The sequence below is a fragment of the Nymphalis io genome, chromosome 9 (assembly GCF_905147045.1).
Source record: "Nymphalis io chromosome 9, ilAglIoxx1.1, whole genome shotgun sequence".
Taxonomy (NCBI): domain Eukaryota; kingdom Metazoa; phylum Arthropoda; class Insecta; order Lepidoptera; family Nymphalidae; genus Nymphalis; species Nymphalis io.
Window position 1 is genome coordinate 464,201 of NC_065896.1, and position 15,564 is coordinate 479,764.

The window sequence follows — 15,564 nt, forward strand, 5'->3', positions numbered from 1 at the left end:
TAAATTATTAAGATTTAACTCCATACAGTTTTAAAAAAATATTTTAGAAAAATGCATTTATTGTAACGGTAATGTTCATTTTGGCATTTTAAATAACTATGTTAAAAGAGACTGTAAAGTCGTATTATCTTCTAAAATAACTCGTTTGCATTTCTAATAAAGTGCAAAACACCATATCTTAAGCTATTCGTATCAGTCGACTTGTAATACAATTACCAGTCTTATACTCTTTAAGAAAAAAATGTAATGTATAAATGCGCGCGAGTTTCACGCTCTAAATGATTTAATTAGGATCTCGTTCCACTCGGTGGCGCCCTCTCTCGTTTCTACGAGACTATTTAGACAATAATTTTATCAGCATTGACGCGCTTTATGATAGTAACTGTACTTTTCACCGGCTGCTACTTACGGGTTATCTGATTTACAGTAAATTTTACACATTTTTGTATGCGTTTTCTTAAAACTTGAAAAATAATTTGTTTATTATGCTTATATTTATCTAATTATTTTAAAAATAAATTATTAAATTATTATTTTTTAATAATTATGTAAAGCTACCGTGACCAAATAACCGTTTTTTATACGTAATGTTATTCGTTTATGATATACCAAACGGAACAGTATAATGTAGGTGTCAGTATTCAATTGTCAATTGCAAACCTCAAAATCGAAGCTACAAAAAATGTTCTATTACATATATAACCAGAAAAAACAATATCTCATACTAACTTCATTTTTTTTATAGAATAGGCAGGCGGACGAGCATATGGGCCACCTGATGGTAAGTGGTCATCAACGCCCATAGACATTGGCATTGTAAGAAATTTTAACCATCGATTACATTACCAATGCGCCACCAACCTTGGGAACTAAGATGTTATGTCCCTTGTGCCTGTTATTGCACTGGCTCACTCACCCTTCAAACCGGAACACAACAATACCAAGTACTGCTGTTTTGCGGTAGAATATCTGATGAGTGGGTGGTACACCTACCCAAAGCTTACCTACACAAACCACAAAGCTCTATCACCAGTAATATATAATATAATATTTTATTAATAATAAGGGAAATTGGCTGTCGCCTTAGAGAGAGGGGATTTGACAGTCGCTCCGGGTCCCACTTGGCACAAAGGTTGTCCATTGCCATACAACGCGGAAATGCGGCCTGCATTATGGGCAGCTTTGCGTCGGGTGGGAATCGGGAGGGACTATTTTAAAATTTGACTAAAATAATTAAAATTAATAATGTAAATTTAAATCAAATCCTATGTAATGATCATGATTATATGTACATATTATTTGTAATTACATATTTTATTTTAAGCATTTTTTTGTTACATATGTTAAATAAGCCGTTGATATCTTACACGTACTATACATTATTGCATCAATTGTATTAATTACTGGAATCTTGTAAATTACAAAACTTCATCAAATTATAATTCATACAAATTTAAACACGCGTTATCTCCATTGAGGCGAATCGGCTTACAATGTTTATATACATATCACATAATTGTCGTGTATTTTATATAGAAATTAGAGTTTTGGCGTCAGTTTGCCGGTGTATTCATAATGATTCTATTAATGCAAATGATAAAGTCCAACTTAGCTTTCTAACAGTGAAAGATTTTCGGTCTAGTAATCGCTGATTTTACCATATTTAATTGACCAAAAACATATATGCAATTTCTCCTTACATTAAGTACTAGATACTTATATAAGAAAACAAAATTTTCCTTATTTAAAAAAATGTATATGTTGGCGTTCTATGGGGGAGGCTTTCGTCCAGCAGTGGACGGCAAAAGGCTGAAAAAAAAAATAAAAAAAAAATGTATTCTGTAATTTCTGTTGTAAATGACGAAAAACACAATAATTTATAGAAATAAAGAGAGAATAAAGTAGGTACTTATATAAATTCTGTGCTTGATTTTTGACATTAAGGTACAATTTGCATGGGACGCTTATATAAGCGTATAATATATACGCTTGCCCAGATGCAAAAGCGCTGGATCCTCAATAGATAACTGCGTGATTCACCGTGTGACCTTGCCCTTTTGATACCCAACATAGCCTCTCAATAGTTCCGTAGAGGTAACTTAGCCGGGAATAGGCAAAATAAAGATGACTAATCATCAAATCAAAACAAATCTTATGAATACTAACTCAATGGATTTACTAGTAGGCATTCCAGGGTTGCGTCGAGCTCCTTCGAGCTGCTTCATTAAACCATCTTGGTGGTGACATATTGTGATCTAATCTACACATACTTGTCAAGTTTCATGATGATACAAGATTTAGAAGTGGGCGAAATTTAGCTTCTTGTATTATATTATATACTTACAGCTCGACCTAACAAAAGCGAGTCAAAACCAACAAGTGATGTGACATTTCGGTGTCTAGGCGAGACACATTCAAGAACCTCATTAAACAATACTTTATTTGTAATGAATGGTTTAGGCCGCTTAATCTCGAGGTATGTATATACTGAAGTATATACATAGGAGGTCATAAATAAAAAACGTTAATACATTCTTCCTAACGAATTTTGTGACTACTTGATACTACGAGATGGCCCAGTGGTAAGAACGCGTGAATCTTAACCGATGAACGTGGGTTCAAACCCGGGCAAGCACCACTGAATTTTTATGTGCCTAATTTGTGATTATAATTAATCCCATGCTTTACGTGTAAAGAAAATATCGTGAGGAAACCTGCCCGCAATATTCCACCAATCCGCATTGGAGCAGCGTTGGGGAATAAGCTCCAAACGTTCTCCTCAACAAGGGACAAGAGGCCTTTAGCCCAGCAGTGGGACACAGGCTGTTACGATAACTAATACATAATAGAGATCAATTAAATTGATTAAAGTAATGAAGTTGTTTTGTGCCGTATTAAAGAAAAAATCAACCGTACTTTGAATCTGAATTTCAGATATTTCAATTAGGTATATCTTGTTCTGGTTAAAAACAGAATATAAAGTTGTTAGGAATACGTCAAACCATTAAAAATTGCTAAATTGTCAATGGTTATATTCTAATATCTTTGAGTAGATTAACCAAAGGGTACGTGTGAGAACGGTGTATGCCGGATAACTCTGTAGTAAATAACTCGAAAATAGTGGATAGTTAAATAAATAAGACAAAGGTCATATCATCATCATACAGCTGTACAGCAGTGTGTTTACTCGCCAATACGTTTATATATTATATATAAGTCATCACTGAATCCTCATTGTTAACTAATTCACTTATTAGTTAACAATCTTCAATCAAGCTATTTTATTTACCTTTGTTAGCTTATTGATTTAGATTGAAATAATAATTATAAAAAATATTATATATATAATAAAAAAACTGTTTTACCAGTTACAACAGTACAGAGATAGATAGATACAGTTTGTCGAAAACTATTTAAAACTGTTTAATATCTTAACTACATACAGCAGTGCCAACCATTAATTAAAAATATGTAGCTTTAGACCGTGTTATTTATTGCACCACATTTACAACAATAACTAATTAACTTAACATTCTGTCAGAAAAACATGTTGTTAGTAAGCCGTAAATAGAGTAAAATATTTTTTAAATATCTAACTACAATTGCATATTATATGAAAACGTAACACACACGAATGTATTCAGATCTGAGGTCAATGAACTCGATACTGATGTTCTTATAATTAATAACTGCAAATCAATTTCGAAAGATATTTCATTCTGTAACTAATGAGCTAAAAATGTGCAAAATAACTGCGTTTGCGCATCATTAGAGCAATCTTATCGGACACTTTCCTAAATCGTCTTGTATTAGAAGAAATAGCAACTGGTTGTGATGAAGGATCGTTATCATTAATTTCCTTCAACACTAGAAGTTTTATCGTTCGTCTCACTCATGTAACGTAGTATATGTAAAACCATATGTTCACTTAATTACATTTATTCATTTTTGTTTAAAGAAGATATGAGGAATATACCCAATTGATAAACTTGATTAATATATATCGAATCGAGGCATAAACACTAATCCAGGCTTAGGACATATTGTCAAGAAATTGGCTTTATTGGGCCTTGCCCGGTAGTCGAACAGATCTGCTGCTGCTTTAGTTTAGTTATTGACGCGTAATAAACAGTACATAATGAATCCAACACGATGATAACGTTACTTCTGACAAACGTTAATCATTTGGAATCGTTTACAGTACTTTAAGTAACAAAAGTGTAAGCGTGCTACTGTATAGCCTATTCCAACCACATCGCAAGGGCAGTAAAGACAAAGAAATAACTTTGACATTTAATTGGCAGAGTGATGTCAATGGTCGAGCTTAAATAATCTATGTTATTTGGATTTGGGGGTTGCTAATGTCAGCGAAGTTGTCATCAGAACTTTGAAAGTTAAATTTAAGTGAAAGTAAGTATTTAAGTGGAATAATATATATAAATATATATTAATCAAGAACTGTTTGTAGTGTAAAATATAGCAAAGCTATTAGGAAATCGCCTGAAATATGTATATATGTGAATATATTTTTTATCCCTATTTTATCTTCTATTGGAATAAGGTGTAGTCATATGAATCCAACATAACCCAGTTCACCACCCCCCCCCCCATGGGAACCCTTCTGAAGGTTTCTACTGCGTGAAGAAAAATAAAAGGGTGTAGTCATAATTATATCCAATAAAATCAATTGTCCACTAATTTGTACCATGTCATTTAATTTCATTTAATTATGAGTATTTGTCACTCAAGTAAGATATTGTTTTATTAGCTGAATGTAAGTTATATGACACCGAGCATGACATGTCTGATGACAGTAAAACCAACATTCATTTTACGTCTTTGTTTTATGTTTGTTCATGGTCTTACGAAATGGTGCATAAAATAGTAGGACGGCTGACAAGCAAATTGGCCCTCCAATGGTAAGTGCCCATCTCCGCCCATAGACATTCGAATTGTAAAAGGAAGTTACATTGTTGTGAGCTGCTAACTATGGGATTTAAGTTGTTATGTCCCGTGTGCCTGTAATTGCCGTCTCACATATCTGGAAGATTGGCGCTAATGTGGTTCGTGGGCAACCGAGCCTGCATTTTGTACTCACTATCGAAACTACCTGAGTCTAATTGCAGAAAAGAGGTCAATATTTTGAGAAAAACCTAAGTTGTATGTTTCGAAAGAAATTCTGACAGTATGGCAGCAGAAAAAGTTTTTTTTTCAAACGTTTTTACCACGCAGGCTTAAATTTCCGTATACGTCCTAAAAATACATGGAATATAGGTTGTTGTGAACTTGATGCGATGAGCAAGAAAACTAGTCGTTTGAAAAAAGAAATATTGATTTGTTACGCTTCTTTTATCGTAAAGTTCAATATCCGAAATCTTTATCTAAATCTTTTACTGGTACTGCACGTGAAGGCGGTACCGCTGCTTTCATCAATTATGATAATGCCCGTCCGTGCGTCGCGGCGAGATGCGCACGCGACTGCTTTCCGAATTCCGTACATTCGGCTTAACGATGCCTGTCTTGACATACAATTTGTTAACATTTGCTTTACAACCGTTTTGCCGACACTTCTTTATCTCAATTTTGTTAATAATCTTATATTAAGATTATATTTTAACTTATTGACTTTCGTCATGCGCATTGAAAATGACGAATTTGTGTATGTGACTTTTGTTATTTAAATTGTCACGATTTACTCTTATCTGAAGCATTTTAAATATAAAAATAAAATTCTATAAGGTGTGCGATACTCGAACATCTTAAATAATTACTATTTTTATCTTTAGCGCATCTGGGGCTGTAATTAATCCACCTGTTGCTGCTGAGAATGTACCTTACAAATTTACATTATAGTACAAGTATATGATAAAATGTATAAGTTAATGGACACATTTCTCTTGAAAATTAACTGCACAATTGCAAATTATAAGCTTCATAAAGAATAATTGTTCATAATGGAATCATTAACAATTAAACCCACGCAATTTACAAATACGTACATTTAATATAAATAATATTTAAATACAAGTTAACCCGCCCGTAAATAACGAAGATTTCTTTTTTATATTACAAATTCAAATTTACGAACATAATAAAATGAGTTAATTAAATTTTCTCTTAATAAAACCAACACGGGAGAAACGCGTCTAGATACAGAGATATGTAACAGATAATTAACTGAGACGGTTTACTAAAAACACGGCTTTCGCTTCACGCTCTTTTTCATTAGAGGATAATTAAGAGACCAGTTCAATGAGACCTCTATGGTTTACTGTTAAGCCTTTGAAATCTAATAATATACTCTATGTACAAAAAGCAGCAGCCTGAATTGTTTCACCGCTGGACAAAGACTCACTCTTGAGAAAGGCTCGGAGCTTATTCAACGCTGATACAAAGTGGGTTTGTGGATACATATGTGGTAAAATTATATCCATCTCATTCAGGTTTTGTCACGATATTTTCCTTGAAATTAATTTTAAGCACAAATTAAGCACACGAAAGCTTAGCGGTACTTTTACCCGTTTTTTAACCCCTTATTTTCGGTTAGGATTCTAGCCAAAACGGCCTGCCGGGTAAATTCGGGTTATAAGTTACATAGCCTGTATTGTCAGAAAATTATGATAATTAACAATAACCTTATATTTATCGGCTATGAGCATTTATATGAGTGCGCATTAATTCACTGCGCATGTTTAATCGTGTATGTTTTGTTTTATTAATTTTATCAAGGCAGACATGCAAAAACACTTCATGGTGCCTGGTTACCTTCGCCCATAGACACTGACGATACATCGTCAAGTACAAACCCCTTCTTACATTATTATTGTGCCAATAACCATGGCACTTTTATTGTGCTTGTGATAATGCTGGCTAACTCGCTCTTCAAATTGGAACATAGGTTAATGATTGAGTAGTCCACCAATAAGTATGTATTATTTAATACTAATTTAAAGTGTTGTTATAATCAGTGAATTGTCAGAGCTAAGATTTCTTCGAGCTTACGACGATGATAATGATATCCACCTGCTGATGTTGCAATAGTGATTAGCCAACTGCGCAGGACATTTTATATTACACGAGTCTTGGCACTGCAATAACGTGTCGAAAAAAATAGTTTAAGATTCAATATCATCATGATAGTTGTAATTGTCACAATAACGGCCGTCATTACTCGTTTCTGTAAAAAAATCGACTGGTTAGCTACTGCGGGTTTAAATATATAACCGTATGCCGGACTTGTAAACGGCGTAAGCTATGTAATGTTGCCTCTTTTGTTAAGAAATCCGAAATAAATGTAGAGGTTTCATAAAATTTCTCACCACAATAACTTCCAGACAAGAACATAGGCAAAACCATTAATTTTATCCAACTTCGATGATTGTCCCTTCCCTCCTAACATCATCAGACGTTTCCGTGTAATCAGACAACTGTCTCGTCTGCCGTCTACTGGCTATCGACATCTAGGCCGATGTTTTTTGCATACGTTCGTATGCTATGCACTTCTCGCTTCATCAAACGGGATTCGAAGAATTTACTGTATTACAACGAACCAATGTAGTTAGATACAATATAAAAAAGTTTTTAATTGAAGTCAAATTTCATATTCATGTTGTGTATATTTGTTTTCTCTTTTATTTATTTAAGTGAGATAAGAAATTACCAATTTAAATTATAAACATAAATATTAATATCAGGAACGAATAGTCTGGTTTGATTTTATAGCCTGTTATTAAAGAAGATACATATAGCTTCATGCGTCAACTGCTCTAGCAAAAGTAATAGTCAGTGAAAGTCCCTCTGCTAGACAAAGACCTCCTCTCCTCTTGAGGATAATTTCCACGAGGCTCTTTTAGCGCGGGTTTTATCCGACACATGCAAATTGATCACAATGTTTTCTTTCACGGCCGACCACGAGATGAATTATAAAATAAAAGTACATGAAAACTCAGTGGTGTTTGCCCTGCCTGAATAGCAGATTCACGCATTCTAGCCAGTGGGCAATCACGGCTCATTTTAATCAAATCTAACAATCTAGAAAACTGTTCTTGTATTTAGTGAATAGACTCATCATGTGTATGAAGCAGGCATGTATTATTATTTATTTTATAAAATAGAATATATTGGCGGACAGTCAACTGAGCCACCTGATATTAAGTAAGTTGTCACCACCACCTATAGACATTGGCGATTTAAGAAATATTAACCATTCTTTATATCGTCAATGTGCAGTTTGGGGGAAGAATATGTGATAGCTATATCTATAGCGCAGAGCTGCATTAGTTATGCAGTGCAGTTTATATTTTAAAGCTGAAAAGCTTTTTATGTTAGAACGCGTTGGTATGAAAACTTTGAGAAGGATATCACGATACGACCCGAAGGAACGTAAACATCTCCAACAACAATAGATAAATATAGATAGATAAATAATGTTATTTAAAAGTTATGTACGTGCCTTATATTGTTACAATTAGTATTGGAAAATTATAGTAATTATGGAGATAAAAATATTAAAACCTTTATTGGTAAATAAATAAATAAATAAAATTATAAAAAATGTAGATATCAAGCAATGACAACCTGTATGAATAAGAGAGATATTGCCGAATTTAACAAAGGAAAACCTCCTTAGATTGTTCCGTAACACAATGAGTATCTGATAAACTTCCTAATGCTAAGATTAAGATGAGAAATAAACATTTTCACGCGCGACTACTCGACTGATTCAATCCTGGTCAGAGACGTGATATTATCTATGGTAATGCAATCGCAACTCGAGTGCAATGTTGAAAGTCGATTGATTGTTTTTCTGGTTCGCTGTCCCGTAACATTCGCTGTGAGAACAGTTATGTTATGGAAACATGTGAGCTTCATTTATTGATTTCTTCGTCACAATTTTACACCGTTACAATAACATGATGTTTGCTTAAAGTTAAAAAAAAATATATTTTTTATTCCAAAAAGTACTCGCAGTAAACAAAGTAGCCCTTTGGCTACCTTGTTTACTGCGAGCTATTATACTATTTCTTCTAGGTTGTCTAAAGAGACAGCTTAGAGGAAATAATGTACAAAATGTGACCACGTGGTATATTGACTAAAATTCAAGAATAAGTTCCTCTTCTAAATGAACTCCTGTCACCCGTGACAAGGTTTTATATATTTTAGAAACGTTTTGCAACTTTGCAAGCGATCATTGAAATCTGCGATTGGAACTGCCGCCTCAGCTCTCATCACAGAACACTTTTACTCAGAGAGGCTCTCATACTCATTGCAATGGTACAAACATAAAACACAACACGTTTTTCTCAACCGCAACAGTTCCCAATGTCTAATTTATGCAAATTGCCTCTAACTTTTTATGAATATTGCGAATTGCGATTTCATTTTAGAATGGTCTAACAAACATAGTTGACAAATTATAAATTATAATTTAAATTTATCTAAATTAACCATTGATAGCAGTAGCCTTTCTAAATTTAATTTAAACAAATCATATATTAAGTATATGAAAAAATAATAAAACAAAATCTATAATTAAGTTTTATAAATTATATTATATGTATATGGAACTAAAAAAAGTTAAAACGTTTGTTTTTCTAGTTGCCTTTTTAGCGGGTGAAACCGCAGGCGAATACCAGCAATAAATAAGCGGTCAAAATAAAGTATTTTAACTACTTAGCTGTTCAAAATTATTTACATTTAAATTTTTATGTTTAAATTTGAATTGTATAAGAATGTAGATTAAACCCGCAATTCGCCATTAATAACTTTCAAAGTATAAAGTAATACTTTGACTTGAAACTTTCATGTTTTCTATGTCGTTAAATTATATTTTGTTCTGTATACCTCTACCCTCCAGTAATTAGCTATTTGGTAGCCTATGAATGCAACGCAATCCTATTGGTGCAATTTGTAACGGGTATTCTGTAGCTACATTCACTCGCTTCCCCAGAACGCTCGACCGGCGCCATGTTCATTTCGCTCAGTCCGCCGCGAAGAGTCGTGGGGTTTGTATTGTCGTTATTTTAATTCAGAATTATAATTTGCCCCGGTGCTTATTAAACCGGTAGAAATTTAATTACTTATAAAAATAGGTATTAATGAAAGACAGTGTTAAGTTAATTTATGTTTGTGTTATAACCGCACACTGCGAGTTAGACTTTTAAGATTAGTGTGGTGTTTTTTCGCGATCTACGCGACTGCATTTCTTTGGTGGTGTGTGCTAGCTGAAGTGTAAAGAGGTAAGTTTTTTTTATGGGTGTCTTTTTTGCGGGAGTGCGTGGTTGCCGGGTGGATGGCCCGGCGAGACGGCAGGGGAGCAACTCCGAATCGATTGTCCCGGCGTAGTCGCCTGCTTACATACCTATAATGGCTACACCCTCGCTCTCCAACCTGCGATGTCTGTACTTCGTTTTCGACCGAAGGGCTTATTTTATTGTTAATTGTGGATCCAAAAATAAAAAGAAATCTATCTCCTTGATTTTATTTATCTTTTGAGATGCAATTATGTATATCTATGATTAGAAATCTTGCAATATTTGAATGCACTGATATTGAGGGTACTTTGTCTAAACTATCTAATTATTTAAAAAAAATCTAATAATAAATAATAGTTTTAAATGTTATTAATCAGACAAAGCGAGATGCAATGCCTTCACAGATTCGAGATAAGTCACGTTTTTCGATTTATAGATCGTGATCGACTGCGTTAAACAAAAAATGCACCTACGTGATTTTATCTCTATAACACTAATAAATATCGCCAGCGAAATATTTTTAAAAACGCACATTTTAGCACAAAATTTTATCAGATATTAGATTTTTTTTTCTCTTTTAAATTGTTAACATTCAAAATTTCAAAAATCGAACACGTTTCGGATACCTATATAAGAATAATTTAATAGTTATAAAATAAGTTTGAACTTAAATATCTCTTTGCAGTTAGATATTTATAGAACCTGTACTGGTCTCTTCAAAGTGCACAACAGTAGCTTGCCATATAGATATAGGATGAGTGGTATGTGGCATTTCGCAGCGATGGCATGCAGGGTCGAGACTTGCTTTCTTAGACCTAATACTTTGGTAAATTACTTCGTGATCGAACAATATTAGCTTATTTTCTTTTGATATCGAGATGACGTGTATCAAATATTTGATAAAAATGTTGTCAAATATTTGGGAAAATTGTAGATAAAAATGATGATTATGAATAACATTGTCTCGACGATAATATTAGCGTAGAATTTTTTTTTTTTAAAGTAAATGCGAAGGAAATTTGATTTTGTTGACACAACAAAAAATATTGCTATATTTTCCGTATTACAAAAGTGTAGTCAATTATTAATTCATTACGAAGTCAATGATTTAATATCCTTAGTTCCCTTAATTACACGAGCTCACTCGCTTTAAAAACGGAAAACATGTTTAACGATAGAATATTTAATGTATAGATGCTTGCTAACCTGGCGGGCTGATACAAACACTTACAATATCAATAAATTAATAATTGCTTGGTTAATTTAGTTAAAAAGTACATCTGCGGGTCCTGAATTCGATCGAAATTTTCCGAATCACACACAGAGTTAGGAAATGTGGCTGTGTCACATTTGTTTGCGTTTACACTTCTGTACTAAAAGATGGCAAGAGGACATTATTTAAACAATATGGCATCGATGTCTGAATTTTAGGATACCGATGTTTTAAGATATAACCAATACCAGCTCTCTAATTGGGTAATTAGAAGTACTTAAACCGCTTTTCATGTGAAAAGTGCCGACTTAAAATCTAATGCAAATTTTATCGAATAGAATAATAGATGATACTCTAGATGTATTTTTTATATATGTATACTAAAAACATTGATTAAGGTAATTAAAAATTGTGTTATTTCATACATTAATAATTCGGCAACTGAAGATGAGCCAGTTATTTGAGCCAGTTAGGTGTCGCGTGTCTGCGGACACTAAATCCGAGTTAACGGCTGGATCAGCTACATTTTATCAGCTCACTAATTTAATAAATCGAAACTAACTGCCACGGACTCTTTATCCACCGCTATACCGTGGTTATTATATCCGGTTTTGAAATTCTAACCTACATATTGTTGCTTTGGACAAAAAAACCATCGCGTTTTAGTAGTTAACAATTTGTATGGCATAATTTTTTAATATCTTCGTCAACCAAACGAAAAAAACTAACCGTTTCTTTATCAAAGCAAAGCTCATTGCATTGCTTATGCACGGTTGAGATACCACTCGTTTGTATAAGATCTTAAAAGCAAAGAGTGAGGTGTGGTGGAGGGCAATATGGCAGTGTTGTTATTTGAAAAAGGACAAATAATTTGTTCCCGGTTAGCAATGTATTGGGAACATATTTTAAATTGACAGTATGTTAACCTTTTTTATTTTATAATATATTTTTTTATGTTCAAAAAAGTATGGTAAAAATTATTAATTTGTGCTTATAAATCGCAGTATAGTTTCAAAGCAAATTTTATCGCCCACATTCCACGTTTCCACGGTAGTTATGAATACGTGCATGAGGAGCCCGCGATCAGTAAACGCCCGGTATTTAATAATTACACTTAATTATTCCGCGGCGCGCAGCGGAACGCGTCCGGACGCCCGCCCGCCGCCGTGACAGCCTCCGATAAGTATCTTGAAAATTTTACATAATGTCAAAATAATATCATTCCTCAATCCTGTTTGTGTTTTTTAATTAAAATTATTAATTAAAAAAGGTATTCGGTATTCAATTTACTCCGCAACTTGTTCTCGGTTATGGGATTTTAAACTTGTCTTTAAACAAATCTGTAAAAACTTGGGCCTTGGAGTACACTACTGCAGCTGAGGTACGACGCAAAATTAGATTTATTACTTAAAATTGTCATTAGATTTGCTCTACCACCTGGCGCTTAACGAGATTTGCTATCATGTCACTAGGGACACATATTTTTTATTATTTTTTTATAAAAGTATGTATACATGTGTATTTGTAGTGAAATTTGTGATTCGGACAATTCTGTTTGATAAGTTATCGGTTTTGGGCTCTCAATATCACTTATTAACGTTTGGAGAGGCTTTCAGGATGCCGTTGACATTATTGTATTTATCTTAATTCGGGTACAGATAATACTCTCGGTGCATACATTTATTCGTTATTATCTATGTTTTGAATTATGAAGTAAATATCATGAAGTAAGAAACGAGAAAACTCCTTTGTATATTATTAACTACCGTATTTGTGCTTTAGTCTTTTTGTTTATGAAATGAAGCATGTTCAATATGTGGTTACAACGGACGGAATATATTTCAATAAGTCTGGTTACACACTGCATGGTGGTATAAGCATAGTATTTCTTTCATAGAATGGGTAGGCGGACGGACAAACGGGCCACCGAATGGTAAGTGGTCTCCATCGCCTATAGACATTGACACTAAGAAGAATTGACAATTCCTTATGTCTACATGTCCCTTTTTATGGCTTTATTTTTAATATGCATGCATGTTCATATTTCCAGTCAGTATCACAATAATTTAAAAAATATATCTATCGTACATTATTAAAAACTTTAATTCATCTTAATACTCTTTGACTACCATACAAAGTAGTCGTAATACCATTCCATACCAGCTTTGTCTGTGTATACATTACTGTCGAATCGATCTTATGTCTCTTAAAATAAGTGTCATTTTGGAATATATCTAAGCAAGCTTATGAATTATTTACTCAGGTGAAGACTGTGTGAATAAGACGACTGGAGTTTTTTTATGAATTTTATCAAGTGTAACACTAGCATCATTAGATCTGTATTCGTGTTCAATATAATGAACTTACAATTGATAAAGCCTCACATATACATATATCATATACATATAAACATACCTCGTGAGTATTACATATGAATACGTTTGAAATATTTCTAAATGAGTTAATATACTTTCATTTATATTAATAATATTTTTTTGTCAGAATGTTTGTGTTATACAATAGAGTAAGATTTAAGATACAACATAACAAATATACAATACATCAGATTTTTTAAAGAAATTATCATCAATCCATATCGCCATTTTATCAATTATATGTTATACATATCCCGTACAAAAATCGACTAAATCGTCATTTTCTCGTCTATATAATCTTGGACAACATTATGTATATATTGGTAAAACTATATCTGAAGTGACATTTATAGAACTGCCTCAGGTCGCAACAACAAATAGGCCTAATACTTAATATTACTAAACAAACAATTGTCCCTTATTAGTGCATCGTAGAATTATGCAGAATACAGTGTTCCTGACATTGCATAAGTTATCCATATATAGCTAAGGCCGGCTGTTGATACACATGCGAGTTGAGACCATGGAAATTGTACCACGACGTTGCAATTAGAATATGCTACACATAATAATTAGATTTATTCATATGAGTTTTATTTATTGTACAGCAACGGCTTACAATGGGTTTGCCGATTTAAATTTAATTCTCATGTTAAGAAAATAGTGACGAATGAGTTATTTAATCGATAAAATAAACTCAAGCGTGCGTAGCTTAAAACAATAGTTATATGTATTACGATATAAACATTGTATGCAAACCCTTATTCTACCCGTGCGAAGCCGGGGTACCGCAAGTATAGAAATAAAAAAAGTTAGTTGGTATTTGTAAAAAGTGGAGTTAGTATTTGTTAAATTAAATGCAGGGTAAATGTTAATTTAATTTTATTTAATTAAAAAATCTATGTAATTGAATTGGTAGAAAAAGTAACTACTGACTGTTTTGTCCGTTCTTCTCGGTACACATCGAACCGATGTTATCTATAAAGTTAATCTTATAAATTGAACACACAAACTGCTTGTAAGTGCCTGGATTAAGTAGCGATGAGGTTGTACGTTTAAACAGAACAATCCAGTATATTGTAACGTTATCCTTGTTTTTATAACCCATGTGGGTAGGTATCCTTATACTATCCTACCCTTTTATATATTATCAGTAAAATAACCTGAGCAAGGCATCTAACGTTTTCGAAATAAAATAAAAAATTACGCGTTATTGTTTAGTCTTAGCTATTCTATTGACGTTATCAAACGCTCATTTAAAATGTTATATTCAGTAATGTAATCATTTTCTTTAATGAGTCAGTGTTATACTTTAATATTTTACTACTTTAATTGAGAACATGGTGAAAAACAGTCTTCATGTAATTAGACACGTCTTCCTACACTTTTATATATTATCAGTAAAATAACCTGAGCAAGGCATCTAACGTTTTCGAAATAAAATAAAAAATTACGCGTTTTTGTTTAGTCTTAGCTATTCTATTGACGTTATCAAACGCTCATTTAAAATGTTATATTCAGTAATGTAATCATTTTCTTTAATGAGTCAGTGTTATACTTTAATATTTTACAACTTTAATTGAGAACATGGTGAAAAACAGTCTTCATGTAATTAGACACGTCTTCCGAACTACTATGTGACGCGTTTTGTGCTACAACCTAGCCAATTCTTGAGGTAGGTTATTTTATTTTAGGTATAGGTTAGTTATAAAAACAGTTACGG

The 15,564-nt window shown here is 33.0% G+C and overlaps 1 protein-coding gene across 1 annotated transcript in view; it reads left to right on the forward strand.

The window, feature by feature from the left end:
* The first annotated feature begins 9,992 nt into the window (after positions 1 to 9,992).
* The window catches only part of LOC126770945 (protein singed), a 44,372-nt gene continuing 38,800 nt past the window's right edge, over positions 9,993 to 15,564 (forward strand). The window contains exon 1 of the mRNA XM_050490571.1: positions 9,993 to 10,238. The gene's annotated coding sequence lies outside the window, so the exon portion shown is untranslated. The remainder of the gene's footprint in view (positions 10,239 to 15,564) is intronic.